This window comes from Ambystoma mexicanum, chromosome 4q, assembly GCF_040938575.1.
Source record: "Ambystoma mexicanum isolate Mex_15411 chromosome 4q, UKY_AmexF1_1, whole genome shotgun sequence".
NCBI lineage: Eukaryota > Metazoa > Chordata > Amphibia > Caudata > Ambystomatidae > Ambystoma > Ambystoma mexicanum.
The window spans coordinates 529,562,210-529,578,994 of NC_090928.1; the positions used below are offsets into that span (position 1 = coordinate 529,562,210).

At 37.4% G+C, this 16,785-nt stretch overlaps 1 non-coding gene across 1 annotated transcript; it reads right to left on the bottom strand.

Moving 5' to 3' along the window:
- Positions 1–7,181: 7,181 nt before the first annotated feature.
- TRNAK-CUU (transfer RNA lysine (anticodon CUU)) lies at positions 7,182–7,254 on the bottom strand. Its single transcript has one exon. It is a non-coding gene; the product is annotated as a tRNA-Lys (tRNA).
- Positions 7,255–16,785: the final 9,531 nt, after the last annotated feature.

A 16,785-nucleotide genomic window follows, 5' to 3' on the forward strand; every position in this document is an offset into this window, starting at 1 on the left:
TGATGCATACTTTTTCTTTTACAGTGAATACATTAAGGTATGGTATTGCCCCATTACACATCATCCAGACATGCATTGATACATTGCATGTTAACAATGAAAATATTGCAAATATTGTAAAGAGACTTTCAATTTCTATTTTTTTGGTCAAAAAGCACTAAAATTTTAGTTGTTTTCACCCAACGTGGGGCTTGAAACCACCACCCTGAGATTAAGAGTCTCATGCTCTACCGACTGAGCTAGCCGGGCTCCTTTGGATGCCTATAGTTTTCTTCCCTATCCCTGCACTGCCGGTTTCCACAGATAGGATGCTGTGTAATCATAGGCTCTGGTGGAGTTTGGAAAGAAAATACACATCAGCCAGAGGCAGAAATAGTCTAAGAAAGTATCAAACACAATTACCAGTCAATATCAGAACGCTTTGAAGAATATAAGGAAATAGCTGACTGAACCTGTGTGAAAAAAAGTCCTATTTGTGTTTTCTCCACTTTATTTTATAATAAGATGATACATACTTTTTATTTTACAGTGAATACATTAAGGTATGGTATTGCCCCATTACACATCATCCAGACATGCATTCATATATTGCATGTTAACAATGAAAATATTGCAAATATTGTAAAGAGACTTTCAATTTCTATTTTTTTGGTCAAAAAGCACTACAATTTTAGTTGTTTTCGCCCAACGTGGGGCTCGAACCCACGACCTTGAGATTAAGAGTCTCATGCTCTACCAACTGAACTATCCATGCTCCTTTGGATGCTTATAGTTTTCTTCCCTATCCCTGCACTGCCGCTTTCCACAGATAGGATGCTGTGTAATCATAGGCTCTGGTGGAGTTTGGAAAGAAAATACACATCAGCCAGAGGCAGAAATAGTCTAAGAAAGTATCAAACACAATTACCAGTCAATATCAGAACGCATTGAAGAATATCAGGAAATAGCCGATTAAACCTGTGTGGAAAAAAGTCTTATTTGTGTTTTCTCCACTTTATTTTATAGTAAAATGATACATACTTTTTCTTTTACAGTGAATACATTAAGGTATGGTATTGCCCCATTACACATCATCCAGACATGCATTCATATATTGCATGTTAACAATGAAAATATTGCAAAGAGACTTTCAATTTCTATTTTTTTGGTCAAAAAGCACTAAAATTTTAGTTGTTTTCACCCAACGTGGGGCTCGAACCCACGACCCTGAGATTAAGAGTCTCATGCTCTACCGACTGAGCTAGCCGGGCTCCTTTGGATGCCTATAGTTTTCTTCCCTATCCCTGCACTGCCGGTTTCCACAGATAGGATGCTGTGTAATCATAGGCTCTGGTGGAGTTTGGAAAGAAAATACACATCAGCCAGAGGCAGAAATAGTCTAAGAAAGTATCAAACACAATTACCAGTCAATATCAGACACTTTGAAGAATATAAGGAAATAGCTGACTGAACCTGTGTGAAAAAAAGTCTTATTTGTGTATTCTCCACTTTATTTTATAATAAGATGATACATACTTTTTCTTTTACAGTGAATACATTAAGGTATGGTATTGCCCCATTACACATCATCCAGACATGCATTCATATATTGCATGTTAACAATGAAAATATTGCAAATATTGTAAAGAGACTTTCAATTTCTATTTTTTTGGTCAAAAAGCACTACAATTTTAGTTGTTTTCGCCCAACGTGGGGCTCGAACCCACGACCCTGAGATTAAGAGTCTCATGCTCTACCGACTGAGCTAGCCGGGCTCGTTTGGTTCATAATAGTTTTCTTCCCTATCCCTGCACTGCCGTTTTCCACAGATAGGATGCTGTGTAATCATAGGCTCTGGTGGAGTTTGGAAAGAAAATACACATCAGCCAGAGGCAGAAATAGTCTAAGAAAGTATCAAACACAATTACCAGTCAATATCAGAAAGCTTTGAAGAATATCAGGAAATAGCCGATTAAACCTGTGTGGAAAAAAGTCTTATTTGTGTTTTCTCCACTTTATTTTATAGTAAGATGATACATACTTTTTCTTTTACAGTGAATACATTAAGGTGTGGTATTGCCCCATTACACATCATCCAGACATGCATTCATATATTGCATGTTAACAATCATAATATTGCAAATATTGTAAAGAGACTTTCAATTTCTATTTTTTTGGTCAAAAAGCACTAAAATTTTAGTTGTTTTCGCCCAACGTGGGGTTCGCACCCACGACCCTGAGATTAAGAGTCTCATGCTCTACCGACTGAGCAAGCCGGGCTCCTTTGGAGGCCTATAGTTTTCTTCCCTATCCCTGCACTGCCGCTTTCCACAGATAAGATGCTGTGTAATCATAGGCTCTGGTGGAGTTTGGAAAGAAAATACACATCAGCCAGAGGCAGAAATAGTCTAAGAAAGTATCAAACACAATTACCAGTCAATATCAGAACGCATTAAAGAATATCAGGAAATAGCCGATTAAACCTGTGTGGAAAAAAGTCTTATTTGTGTTTTCTCCACTTTATTTTATAGTAAGATGATGCATACTTTTTCTTTTACAGTGAATACATTAAGGTATGGTATTGCCCCATTACACATCATCCAGACATGCATTCATATATTGCATGTTAACAATGAAAATATTGCAAATATTGTGAAGAGACTTTCAATTTCTATTTTTTTGGTCAAAAAGCACTAAAATATTAGTTGTTTTCGCCCAACGCGACCCTGAGATTAAGAGTCTCATGCTCTACCGACTGAGCTAGCCGGGCTCGTTTGGATGATAATAGTTTTCTTCCCTATCCCTGCACTGCCGTTTTCCACAGATAGGATGCTGTGTAATCATAGGCTCTGGTGGAGTTTGGAAAGAAAATACACATCAGCCAGAGGCAGAAATAGTCTAAGAAAGTATCAAACACAATTACCAGTCAATATCAGAAAGCTTTGAAGAATATCAGGAAATAGCCGATTAAACCTGTGTGGAAAAAAGTCTTATTTGTGTTTTCTCCACTTTATTTTATAGTAAGATGATACATACTTTTTCTTTTACAGTGAATACATTAAGATATGGTATTGCCCCATTACACATCATCCAGACATGCATTCATATATTGCATGTTAACAATGAAAATATTGCAAAGAGACTTTCAATTTATATTTTTTTGGTCAAAAAGCACTACAATTTTAGTTGTTTTCGCCCAACGTGGGGCTCGAACCCACGACACTGAGATTAAGAGTCTCATGCTCTACCGACTGAGCTAGCCAGGCTCCTTTGGATGCCTATAGTTTTCTTCCCTATCCCTCCACTGCCGCTTTCCACAGATAGGATGCTGTGTAATCATAGGCTCTGGTGGAGTTTGGAAAGAAAATACACATCAGCAAGAGGCAGAAATAGTCTAAGAAAGTATCAAACACAATTACCAGTCAATATCAGAACGCATTGAAGAATATCAGGAAATAGCCTATTAAACCTGTGTGGAAAAAAGTCTTATTTGTGTTTTCTCCACTTTATTTTATAGTAAGATGATGCATACTTTTTCTTTTACAGTGAATACATTAAGGTATGGTATTGCCCCATTACACATCATCCAGACATGCATTCATATATTGCATGTTAACAATGAAAATATTGCAAATATTGTAAAGAGACTTTCAATTTCTATTTTTTTGGTCAAAAAGCACTACAATTTTAGTTGTTTTCGCCCAACGTGGGGCTCGAACCCACGACCCTGAGATTAAGAGTCTCATGCTCTACCGACTGAGCTAGCCGGGCTCCTTTGGATGCCTATAGTTTTCTTCCCTATCCCTGCACTGCCGGTTTCCACAGATAGGATGCTGTGCAATCATAGGCTCTGGTGGAGTTTGGAAAGAAAATACACATCAGCCAGAGGCAGAAATAGTCTAAGAAAGTATCAAACACAATTACCAGTCAATATCAGAACGCTTTGAAGAATATCAGGAAATAGCTGACTGAACCTGTGTGAAAAAATGTCTTATTTGTGTTTTCTCCACTTTATTTTATAATAAGATGATACATACTTTTTTTTTTACAGTGAATACATTAAGGTATGGTATTGCCCCATTACACATCATCCAGACATGCATTCATATATTGCATGTTAACAATGAAAATATTGCAAATATTGTAAAGAGACTTTCAATTTCTATTTTTTTGGTCAAAAAGCACTACAATTTTAGTTGTTTACGCCCAACGTGGGGCTCAAACCCACTACCCTGAGATTAAGAGTCTCATGCTCTACCGACTGAACTAGCCGGGCTTCTTTGGATGCCTATAGTTTTCTTCCCTATCCCTGCACTGCCGCTTTCCACAGATAGGATGTTGTGTAATCATAGGCTCTGGTGGAGTTTGGAAAGAAAATACACATCAGCCAGAGGCAGAAATAGTCTAAGAAAGTATCAAACACAATTACCAGTCAATATCAGAACGCATTGAAGAATATCAGGAAATAGCCGATTAAACCTGTGTGGAAAAAAGTCTTATTTGTGTTTTCTCCTTTTTATTTTATAGTAAGATGATACATACTTTTTCTTGTACAGTGAATACATTAAGGTGTGGTATTGCCCCATTACACATCATCCAGACATGCATTCATATATTGCATGTTAACAATGAAAATATTGCAAATATTGTAAAGAGACTTTCAATTTCTATTTTTTTGGTCAAAAAGCACTAAAATTTTAGTTGTTTTCACCCAACGTGGGGCTCGAACCCACGACCCTGAGATTAAGAGTCTCATGCTCTACCAACTGAGCTAGCCGGGCTCCTTTGGATGCCTATAGTTTTCTTCCCTATCCCTGCACTGCCGTTTTCCACAGATAGGATGCTGTGTAATCATAGGATCTGGTGGAGTTTGGAAAGAAAATACACATCAGCCAGAGGCAGAAATAGTCTAAGAAAGTATCAAACACAATTACCAGTCAATATCAGAACACTTTGAAGAATATAAGGAAATAGCTGACTGAACCTGTGTGAAAAAAAGTCTTATTTGTGTTTTCTCCACTTTATTTTATAATAAGATGATACATACTTTTTATTTTACAGTGAATACATTAAGGTATGGTATTGCCCCATTACACATCATCCAGACATGCATTCATATATTGCATGTTAACAATGAAAATATTGCAAATATTGTAAAGAGACTTTCAATTTCTATTTTTTTGGTCAAAAAGCACTACAATTTTAGTTTTTTTCGCCCAACGTGGGGCTCGAACCCACGACCCTGAGATTAAGAGTCTCATGCTCTACCAACTGAACTAGCCAGGCTCCTTTGGATGCCTATAGTTTTCTTCCCTATCCCTGCACTGCCGCTTTCCACAGATAGGATTCTGTGTAATCATAGGCTCTGGTGGAGTTTGGAAAGAAAATACACATCAGCCAGAGGCAGACATAGTCTAAGAAAGTATCAAACACAATTACCAGTCAATATCAGAACGCATTGAAGAATATCAGGAAATAGCCGATTAAACCTGTGTGGAAAAAAGTCTTATTTGTGTTTTCTCCACTTCATTTTATAGTAAGATGATACATACTTTTTCTTTTACAGTGAATACATTAAGGTATGGTATTGCCCCATTACACATCATCCAGACATGCATTCATATATTGCATGTTAACAATGAAAATATTGCAAATATTGTATAGAGACTTTCAATTTCTATTTTTTTGGTCAAAAAGCACTAAAATTTTAGTTGTTTTCGCCCAACGCGACCCTGAGATTAAGAGTCTCATGCTCTACCGACTGAGCTAGCCGGGCTCCTTTGGATGCCTATAGTTTTCTTCCCTATCCCTGCACTGCCGCTTTCCACAGATAGGATGCTGTGTAATCATAGGCTCTGGTGGAGTTTGGAAAGAAAATACACATCAGCCAGAGGCAGAAATAGTCTAAGAAAGTATCAAACACAATTACCAGTCAATATCAGAACGCATTGAAGAATACCAGGAAATAGCCGATTAAACCTGTGTGGAAAAAAGTCTTATTTGTGTTTTCTCAACTTTATTTTATAGTAAGATGATACATACTTTTTCTTTTACAGTGAATACATTAAGGTATGGTATTGCCCCATTACAAATCATCCAGACATGCATTCATATATTGCATGTTAACAATGAAAATATTGCAAAGAGACTTTCAATTTCTATTTTTTTGGTCAAAAAGCACTACAATTTTAGTTGTTTTCGCCCAACGTGGGGCTCAAACCCACGACCCTGAGATTAAGAGTCTCATGCTCTACCAACTGAGCTAGCTGGGCTCCTTTGGATGCCTATAGTTTTCTTCGATATCCCTGCACTGCCGGTTTCCACAGATAGGATGCTGTGCAATCATAGGCTCTGGTGGAGTTTGGAAAGAAAATACACAACAGCCAGAGGCAGAAATAGTCTAAGAAAGTATCAAACACAATTACCAGTCAATATCAGAACGCTTTGAAGAATATCAGGAAATAGCTGACTGAACCTGTGTGAAAAAAAGTCTTATTTGTGTTTTCTCCACTTTATTTTATAATAAGATGATACATACTTTTTCTTTTACAGTGAATACATTAAGGTATGGTATTGCCCCATTACACATCATCCAGACATGCATTCATATATTGCATGTTAACAATGAAAATATTGCAAATATTGTAGAGACTTTCAATTTCTATTTTTTTGGTCAAAAAGCACTACAATTTTAGTTGTTTTCACCCAACGTGGGGCTCGAACCCACGACCCTGAGATTAAGAGTCTCATGCTCTACCAACTGAGCTAGCCGGGCGGGCTCTTTTGGATGCCTATAGTTTTCTTCCCTATCCCTGCACTGCCGGTTTCCACAGATAGGATGCTGTGCAATCATAGGCTGTGGTGGAGTTTGGAAAGAAAATACACATCAGCCAGAGGCAGAAATAGTCTAAGAAAGTATCAAACACAATTACCAGTCAATATCAGAACGCTTTGAAGAATATCAGGAAATAGCTGACTGAACCTGTGTGAAAAAATGTCTTATTTGTGTTTTCTCCACTTTATTTTATAGTAAGATGATACATACTTTTTCTTTTACAGTGAATACATTAAGGTATGGTATTGCCCCATTACAAATCATCCAGACATGCATTCATATATTGCATGTTAACAATGAAAATATTGCAAAGAGACTTTCAATTTCTATTTTTTTGGTCAAAAAGCACTCCAATTTTAGTTGTTTTCGCCCAACGTGGGGCTCGAACCCACGACCCTGAGATTAAGAGTCTCATGCTCTACCAACTGAGCTAGCCGGGCTCCTTTGGATGCCTATAGTTTTCTTCCCTATCCCTGCACTGCCGTTTTCCACAGATAGGATGCTGTGTAATCATAGGATCTGGTGGAGTTTGGAAAGAAAATACACATCAGCCAGAGGCAGAAATAGTCTAAGAAAGTATCAAACACAATTACCAGTCAATATCAGAACACTTTGAAGAATATAAGGAAATAGCTGACTGAACCTGTGTGAAAAAAAGTCTTATTTGTGTTTTCTCCACTTTATTTTATAATAAGATGATACATACTTTTTATTTTACAGTGAATACATTAAGGTATGGTATTGCCCCATTACACATCATCCAGACATGCATTCATATATTGCATGTTAACAATGAAAATATTGCAAATATTGTAAAGAGACTTTCAATTTCTATTTTTTTGGTCAAAAAGCACTACAATTTTAGTTTTTTTCGCCCAACGTGGGGCTCGAACCCACGACCCTGAGATTAAGAGTCTCATGCTCTACCAACTGAACTAGCCAGGCTCCTTTGGATGCCTATAGTTTTCTTCCCTATCCCTGCACTGCCGCTTTCCACAGATAGGATTCTGTGTAATCATAGGCTCTGGTGGAGTTTGGAAAGAAAATACACATCAGCCAGAGGCAGACATAGTCTAAGAAAGTATCAAACACAATTACCAGTCAATATCAGAACGCATTGAAGAATATCAGGAAATAGCCGATTAAACCTGTGTGGAAAAAAGTCTTATTTGTGTTTTCTCCACTTTATTTTATAGTAAGATGATACATACTTTTTCTTTTACAGTGAATACATTAAGGTATGGTATTGCCCCATTACACATCATCCAGACATGCATTCATATATTGCATGTTAACAATGAAAATATTGCAAATATTGTATAGAGACTTTCAATTTCTATTTTTTTGGTCAAAAAGCACTAAAATTTTAGTTGTTTTCGCCCAACGCGACCCTGAGATTAAGAGTCTCATGCTCTACCGACTGAGCTAGCCGGGCTCCTTTGGATGCCTATAGTTTTCTTCCCTATCCCTGCACTGCCGCTTTCCACAGATAGGATGCTGTGTAATCATAGGCTCTGGTGGAGTTTGGAAAGAAAATACACATCAGCCAGAGGCAGAAATAGTCTAAGAAAGTATCAAACACAATTACCAGTCAATATCAGAACGCATTGAAGAATACCAGGAAATAGCCGATTAAACCTGTGTGGAAAAAAGTCTTATTTGTGTTTTCTCAACTTTATTTTATAGTAAGATGATACATACTTTTTCTTTTACAGTGAATACATTAAGGTATGGTATTGCCCCATTACAAATCATCCAGACATGCATTCATATATTGCATGTTAACAATGAAAATATTGCAAAGAGACTTTCAATTTCTATTTTTTTGGTCAAAAAGCACTACAATTTTAGTTGTTTTCGCCCAACGTGGGGCTCAAACCCACGACCCTGAGATTAAGAGTCTCATGCTCTACCAACTGAGCTAGCTGGGCTCCTTTGGATGCCTATAGTTTTCTTCGATATCCCTGCACTGCCGGTTTCCACAGATAGGATGCTGTGCAATCATAGGCTCTGGTGGAGTTTGGAAAGAAAATACACAACAGCCAGAGGCAGAAATAGTCTAAGAAAGTATCAAACACAATTACCAGTCAATATCAGAACGCTTTGAAGAATATCAGGAAATAGCTGACTGAACCTGTGTGAAAAAAAGTCTTATTTGTGTTTTCTCCACTTTATTTTATAATAAGATGATACATACTTTTTCTTTTACAGTGAATACATTAAGGTATGGTATTGCCCCATTACACATCATCCAGACATGCATTCATATATTGCATGTTAACAATGAAAATATTGCAAATATTGTAGAGACTTTCAATTTCTATTTTTTTGGTCAAAAAGCACTACAATTTTAGTTGTTTTCACCCAACGTGGGGCTCGAACCCACGACCCTGAGATTAAGAGTCTCATGCTCTACCAACTGAGCTAGCCGGGCGGGCTCTTTTGGATGCCTATAGTTTTCTTCCCTATCCCTGCACTGCCGGTTTCCACAGATAGGATGCTGTGCAATCATAGGCTGTGGTGGAGTTTGGAAAGAAAATACACATCAGCCAGAGGCAGAAATAGTCTAAGAAAGTATCAAACACAATTACCAGTCAATATCAGAACGCTTTGAAGAATATCAGGAAATAGCTGACTGAACCTGTGTGAAAAAATGTCTTATTTGTGTTTTCTCCACTTTATTTTATAATAAGATGATACATACTTTTTCTTTTACAGTGAATACATTAAGGTATGGTATTGCCCCATTACACATCATCCAGACATGCATTCATATATTGCATGTTAACAATGAAAATATTGCAAATATTGTAAAGAGACTTTCAATTTCTATTTTTTTTGGTCAAAAAGCACTACAATTTTAGTTGTTTTCGTCCAACGTGGGGCTCGAACCCACGACCCTGAGATTAAGAGTCTCATGCTCTACCGACTGAGCTAGCCAGGCTCCTTTGGATGCCTATAGTTTTCTTCCCTATCCCTCCACTGCCGCTTTCCACAGATAGGATGCTGTGTAATCATAGGCTCTGGTGGAGTTTGGAAAGAAAATACACATCAGCCAGAGGCAGAAATAGTCTAAGAAAGTATCAAACACAATTACCAGTAAATATCAGAACGCATTGAAGAATATCAGGAAATAGCCTATTAAACCTGTGTGGAAAAAAGTCTTATTTGTGTTTTCTCCACTTTATTTTATAGTAAGATGATGCATACTTTTTCTTTTACAGTGAATACATTAAGGTATGGTATTGCCCCATTACACATCATCCAGACATGCATTCATATATTGCATGTTAACAATGAAAATATTGCAAATATTGTGAAGAGACTTTCAATTTCTATTTTTTTGGTCAAAAAGCACTAAAATTTTAGTTGTTTTCGCCCAACGCGACCCTGAGATTAAGAGTCTCATGCTCTACCGACTGAGCTAGCCGGGCTCCTTTGGATGCCTATAGTTTTCTTCCCTATCCCTGCACTGCCGCTTTCCACAGATAGGATGCTGTGTAATCATAGGCTCTGGTGGAGTTTGGAAAGAAAATACACATCAGCCAGAGGCAGAAATAGTCTAAGAAAGTATCAAACACAATTACCAGTCAATATCAGAACGCATTGAAGAATACCAGGAAATAGCCGATTAAACCTGTGTGGAAAAAAGTCTTATTTGTGTTTTCTCCTTTTTATTTTATAGTAAGATGATACATACTTTTTCTTTTACAGTTAATACATTAAGGTGTGGTATTGCCCCATTACACATCATCCAGACATGCATTCATATATTGCATGTTAACAATGAAAATATTGCAAATATTGTAAAGAGACTTTCAATTTCTATTTTTTTGGTCAAAAAGCACTACAATTTTAGTTGTTTTCGCCCAACGTGGGGCTCGAACCCACGACCCTGAGATTAAGAGTCTCATGCTCTACCGACTGAGCTAGCCGGGCTCCTTTGGATGCCTATAGTTTTCTTCCCTATCCCTGCACTGCCGCTTTCCACAGATAGGATGCTGTGTAATCATCGGCTCTGGTGGAGTTTGGAAAGAAAATACACATCAGCCAGAGGCAGAAATAGTCTAAGAAAGTATCAAACACAATTACCAGTCAATATCAGAACGCATTGAAGAATATCAGGAAATAGCCGATTAAACCTGTGTGGAAAAAAGTCTTATTTGTGTTTTCTCCTTTTTATTTTATAGTAAGATGATACATACTTTTTCTTTTACAGTGAATACATTAAGGTGTGGTATTGCCCCATTACACATCATCCAGACATGCATTCATATATTGCATGTTAACAATGAAAATATTGCAAATATTGTAAAGAGACTTTCAATTTCAATTTTTTTGGTCAAAAAGCACTACAATTTTAGTTGTTTACGCCCAACGTGGGGCTCGAACCCACGACCCTGAGATTAAGAGTCTCATGCTCTACCGACTGAACTAGCCGGGCTCCTTTGGATGCCTATAGTTTTCTTCCCTATCCCTGCACTGCCGGTTTCCACAGATAGGATGTTGTGTAATCATAGGCTCTGGTGGAGTTTGGAAAGAAAATACACATCAGCCAGAGGCAGAAATAGTCTAAGAAAGTATCAAACACAATTACCAGTCAATATCAGAACGCTTTGAAGAATATAAGGAAATAGCTGACTGAACCTGTGTGAAAAAAAGTCTTATTTGTGTTTTCTCCACTTTATTTTATAATAAGATGAAACATACTTTTTATTTTACAGTGAATACATTAAGGTATGGTATTCCCCCATTACACATCATCCAGACATGCATTCATATATTGCATGTTAACAATGAAAATATTGCAAATATTGTAAAGCGACTTTCAATTTCTATTTTTTTGGTCAAAAAGCACTACAATTTTATTTGTTTACGCCCAACGTGGGGCTCGAACCCACGACCCTGAGATTAAGAGTCTCATGCTCTACCGACTGAACTAGCCGGGCTCCTTTGGCTGCCTATAGTTTTCTTCCCTATCCCTGCACTGCCGTTTTCCACAGATAGGATGCTGTGTAATCATAGGCTCTGGTGGAGTTTGGAAAGAAAATACACATCAGCCAGAGGCAGAAATAGTCTAAGAAAGTATCAAACACAATTACCAGTCAATATCAGAACGCATTGAAGAATATCAGGAAATAGCCGATTAAACCTGTGTGGAAAAAAGTCTTATTTGTGTTTTCTCCACTTTATTTTATAGTAAGATGATACATACTTTTTCTTTTACAGTGAATACATTAAGGTGTGGTATTGCCCCATTACACATCATCCAGACATGCATTCATATATTGCATGTTAACAATCAAAATATTGCAAATATTGTAAAGAGACTTTCAATTTCTATTTTTTTGGTCAAAAAGCACTACAATTTTAGTTGTTTTCGCCCAACGTGGGGCTCGAACCCACGACCCTGAGATTAAGAGTCTCATGCTCTACCGACTGAGCTAGCCGGGCTCCTTTGGATGCCTATAGTTTTCTTCCCTATCCCTGCACTGCCGCTTTCCACAGATAGGATGCTGTGTAATCATAGGCTCTGGTGGAGTTTGGAAAGAAAATACACATCAGCCAGAGGCAGAAATAGTCTAAGAAAGTATCAAACACAATTACCAGTCAATATCAGAACGCATTGAAGAATATCAGGAAATAGCCGATTAAACCTGTGTGGAAAAAAGTCTTATTTGTGTTTTCTCCTTTTTATTTTATAGTAAGATGATACATACTTTTTCTTTTACAGTGAATACATTAAGGTGTGGTATTGCCCCATTACACATCATCCAGACATGCATTCATATATTGCATGTTAACAATGAAAATATTGCAAATATTGTAAAGAGACTTTCAATTTCAATTTTTTTGGTCAAAAAGCACTACAATTTTAGTTGTTTACGCCCAACGTGGTGCTCGAACCCACGACCCTGAGATTAAGAGTCTCATGCTCTACCGACTGAACTAGCCGGGCTCCTTTGGATGCCTATAGTTTTCTTCCCTATCCCTGCACTGCCGGTTTCCACAGATAGGATGCTGTGTATTCATAGGCTCTGGTGGAGTTTGGAAAGAAAATACACATCAGCCAGAGGCAGAAATAGTCTAAGAAAGTATCAAACACAATTACCAGTCAATATCAGAACGCTTTGAAGAATATAAGGAAATAGCTGACTGAACCTGTGTGAAAAAAAGTCTTATTTGTGTTTTCTCCACTTTATTTTATAATAAGATGAAACATACTTTTTATTTTACAGTGAATACATTAAGGTATGGTATTCCCCCATTACACATCATCCAGACATGCATTCATATATTGCATGTTAACAATGAAAATATTGCAAATATTGTAAAGCGACTTTCAATTTCTATTTTTTTGGTCAAAAAGCACTACAATTTTAGTTGTTTACGCCCAACGTGGGGCTCGAACCCACGACCCTGAGATTAAGAGTCTCATGCTCTACCGACTGAACTAGCCGGGCTCCTTTGGCTGCCTATAGTTTTCTTCCCTATCCCTGCACTGCCGTTTTCCACAGATAGGATGCTGTGTAATCATAGGCTCTGGTGGAGTTTGGAAAGAAAATACACACCAGCCAGACGCAGAAATAGTCTAAGAAAGTATCAAACACAATTACCAGTCAATATCAGAACGCATTGAAGAATATCAGGAAATAGCCGATTAAACCTGTGTGGAAAAAAGTCTTATTTGTGTTTTCTCCACTTTATTTTATAGTAAGATGATACATACTTTTTCTTTTACAGTGAATACATTAAGGTGTGGTATTGCCCCATTACACATCATCCAGACATGCATTCATATATTGCATGTTAACAATCAAAATATTGCAAATATTGTAAAGAGACTTTCAATTTCTATTTTTTTGGTCAAAAAGCACTACAATTTTAGTTGTTTTCGCCCAACGTGGGGCTCGAACCCACGACCCTGAGATTAAGAGTCTCATGCTCTACCGACTGAGCTAGCCGGGCTCCTTTGGATGCCTATAGTTTTCTTCCCTATCCCTGCACTGCCGCTTTCCACAGATAGGATGCTGTGTAATCATAGGCTCTGGTGGAGTTTGGAAAGAAAATACACATCAGCCAGAGGCAGAAATAATCTAAGAAAGTATCAAACACAATTACCAGTCAATATCAGAACGCATTGAAGAATATCAGGAAATAGCCGATTAAACCTGTGTGGAAAAAAGTCTTATTTGTGTTTTCTCCACTTTATTTTATAGTAAGATGATGCATACTTTTTCTTTTACAGTGAATACATTAAGGTATGGTATTGCCCCATTACACATCATCCAGACATGCATTGATACATTGCATGTTAACAATGAAAATATTGCAAATATTGTAAAGAGACTTTCAATTTCTATTTTTTTGGTCAAAAAGCACTAAAATTTTAGTTGTTTTCACCCAACGTGGGGCTTGAAACCACCACCCTGAGATTAAGAGTCTCATGCTCTACCGACTGAGCTAGCCGGGCTCCTTTGGATGCCTATAGTTTTCTTCCCTATCCCTGCACTGCCGGTTTCCACAGATAGGATGCTGTGTAATCATAGGCTCTGGTGGAGTTTGGAAAGAAAATACACATCAGCCAGAGGCAGAAATAGTCTAAGAAAGTATCAAACACAATTACCAGTCAATATCAGAACGCTTTGAAGAATATAAGGAAATAGCTGACTGAACCTGTGTGAAAAAAAGTCCTATTTGTGTTTTCTCCACTTTATTTTATAATAAGATGATACATACTTTTTATTTTACAGTGAATACATTAAGGTATGGTATTGCCCCATTACACATCATCCAGACATGCATTCATATATTGCATGTTAACAATGAAAATATTGCAAATATTGTAAAGAGACTTTCAATTTCTATTTTTTTGGTCAAAAAGCACTACAATTTTAGTTGTTTTCGCCCAACGTGGGGCTCGAACCCACGACCTTGAGATTAAGAGTCTCATGCTCTACCAACTGAACTATCCATGCTCCTTTGGATGCTTATAGTTTTCTTCCCTATCCCTGCACTGCCGCTTTCCACAGATAGGATGCTGTGTAATCATAGGCTCTGGTGGAGTTTGGAAAGAAAATACACATCAGCCAGAGGCAGAAATAGTCTAAGAAAGTATCAAACACAATTACCAGTCAATATCAGAACGCATTGAAGAATATCAGGAAATAGCCGATTAAACCTGTGTGGAAAAAAGTCTTATTTGTGTTTTCTCCACTTTATTTTATAGTAAGATGATACATACTTTTTCTTTTACAGTGAATACATTAAGGTATGGTATTGCCCCATTACACATCATCCAGACATGCATTCATATATTGCATGTTAACAATGAAAATATTGCAAAGAGACTTTCAATTTCTATTTTTTTGGTCAAAAAGCACTAAAATTTTAATTGTTTTCACCCAACGTGGGGCTCGAACCAACGACCCTGAGATTAAGAGTCTCATGCTCTACCGACTGAGCTAGCCGGGCTCCTTTGGATGCCTATAGTTTTCTTCCCTATCCCTGCACTGCCGGTTTCCACAGATAGGATGCTGTGTAATCATAGGCTCTGGTGGAGTTTGGAAAGAAAATACACATCAGCCAGAGGCAGAAATAGTCTAAGAAAGTATCAAACACAATTACCAGTCAATATCAGACACTTTGAAGAATATAAGGAAATAGCTGACTGAACCTGTGTGAAAAAAAGTCTTATTTGTGTATTCTCCACTTTATTTTATAATAAGATGATACATACTTTTTCTTTTACAGTGAATACATTAAGGTATGGTATTGCCCCATTACACATCATCCAGACATGCATTCATATATTGCATGTTAACAATGAAAATATTGCAAATATTGTAAAGAGACTTTCAATTTCTATTTTTTTGGTCAAAAAGCACTACAATTTTAGTTGTTTTCGCCCAACGTGGGGCTCGAACCCACGACCCTGAGATTAAGAGTCTCATGCTCTACCGACTGAGCTAGCCGGGCTCGTTTGGTTCATAATAGTTTTCTTCCCTATCCCTGCACTGCCGTTTTCCACAGATAGGATGCTGTGTAATCATAGGCTCTGGTGGAGTTTGGAAAGAAAATACACATCAGCCAGAGGCAGAAATAGTCTAAGAAAGTATCAAACACAATTACCAGTCAATATCAGAAAGCTTTGAAGAATATCAGGAAATAGCCGATTAAACCTGTGTGGAAAAAAGTCTTATTTGTGTTTTCTCCACTTTATTTTATAGTAAGATGATACATACTTTTTCTTTTACAGTGAATACATTAAGGTGTGGTATTGCCCCATTACACATCATCCAGACATGCATTCATATATTGCATGTTAACAATCAAAATATTGCAAATATTGTAAAGAGACTTTCAATTTCTATTTTTTTGGTCAAAAAGCACTAAAATTTTAGTTGTTTTCGCCCAACGTGGGGTTCGCACCCACGACCCTGAGATTAAGAGTCTCATGCTCTACCGACTGAGCAAGCCGGGCTCCTTTGGAGGCCTATAGTTTTCTTCCCTATCCCTGCACTGCCGCTTTCCACAGATAAGATGCTGTGTAATCATAGGCTCTGGTGGAGTTTGGAAAGAAAATACACATCAGCCAGAGGCAGAAATAGTCTAAGAAAGTATCAAACACAATTACCAGTCAATATCAGAACGCATTGAAGAATATCAGGAAATAGCCGATTAAACCTGTGTGGAAAAAAGTCTTATTTGTGTTTTCTCCACTTTATTTTATAGTAAGATGATGCATACTTTTTCTTTTACAGTGAATACATTAAGGTATGGTATTGCCCCATTACACATCATCCAGACATGCATTCATATATTGCATGTTAACAATGAAAATATTGCAAATATTGTGAAGAGACTTTCAATTTCTATTTTTTTGGTCAAAAAGCACTAAAATATTAGTTGTTTTCGCCCAACGCGACCCTGAGATTAAGAGTCTCATGCTCTACCGACTGAGCTAGCCG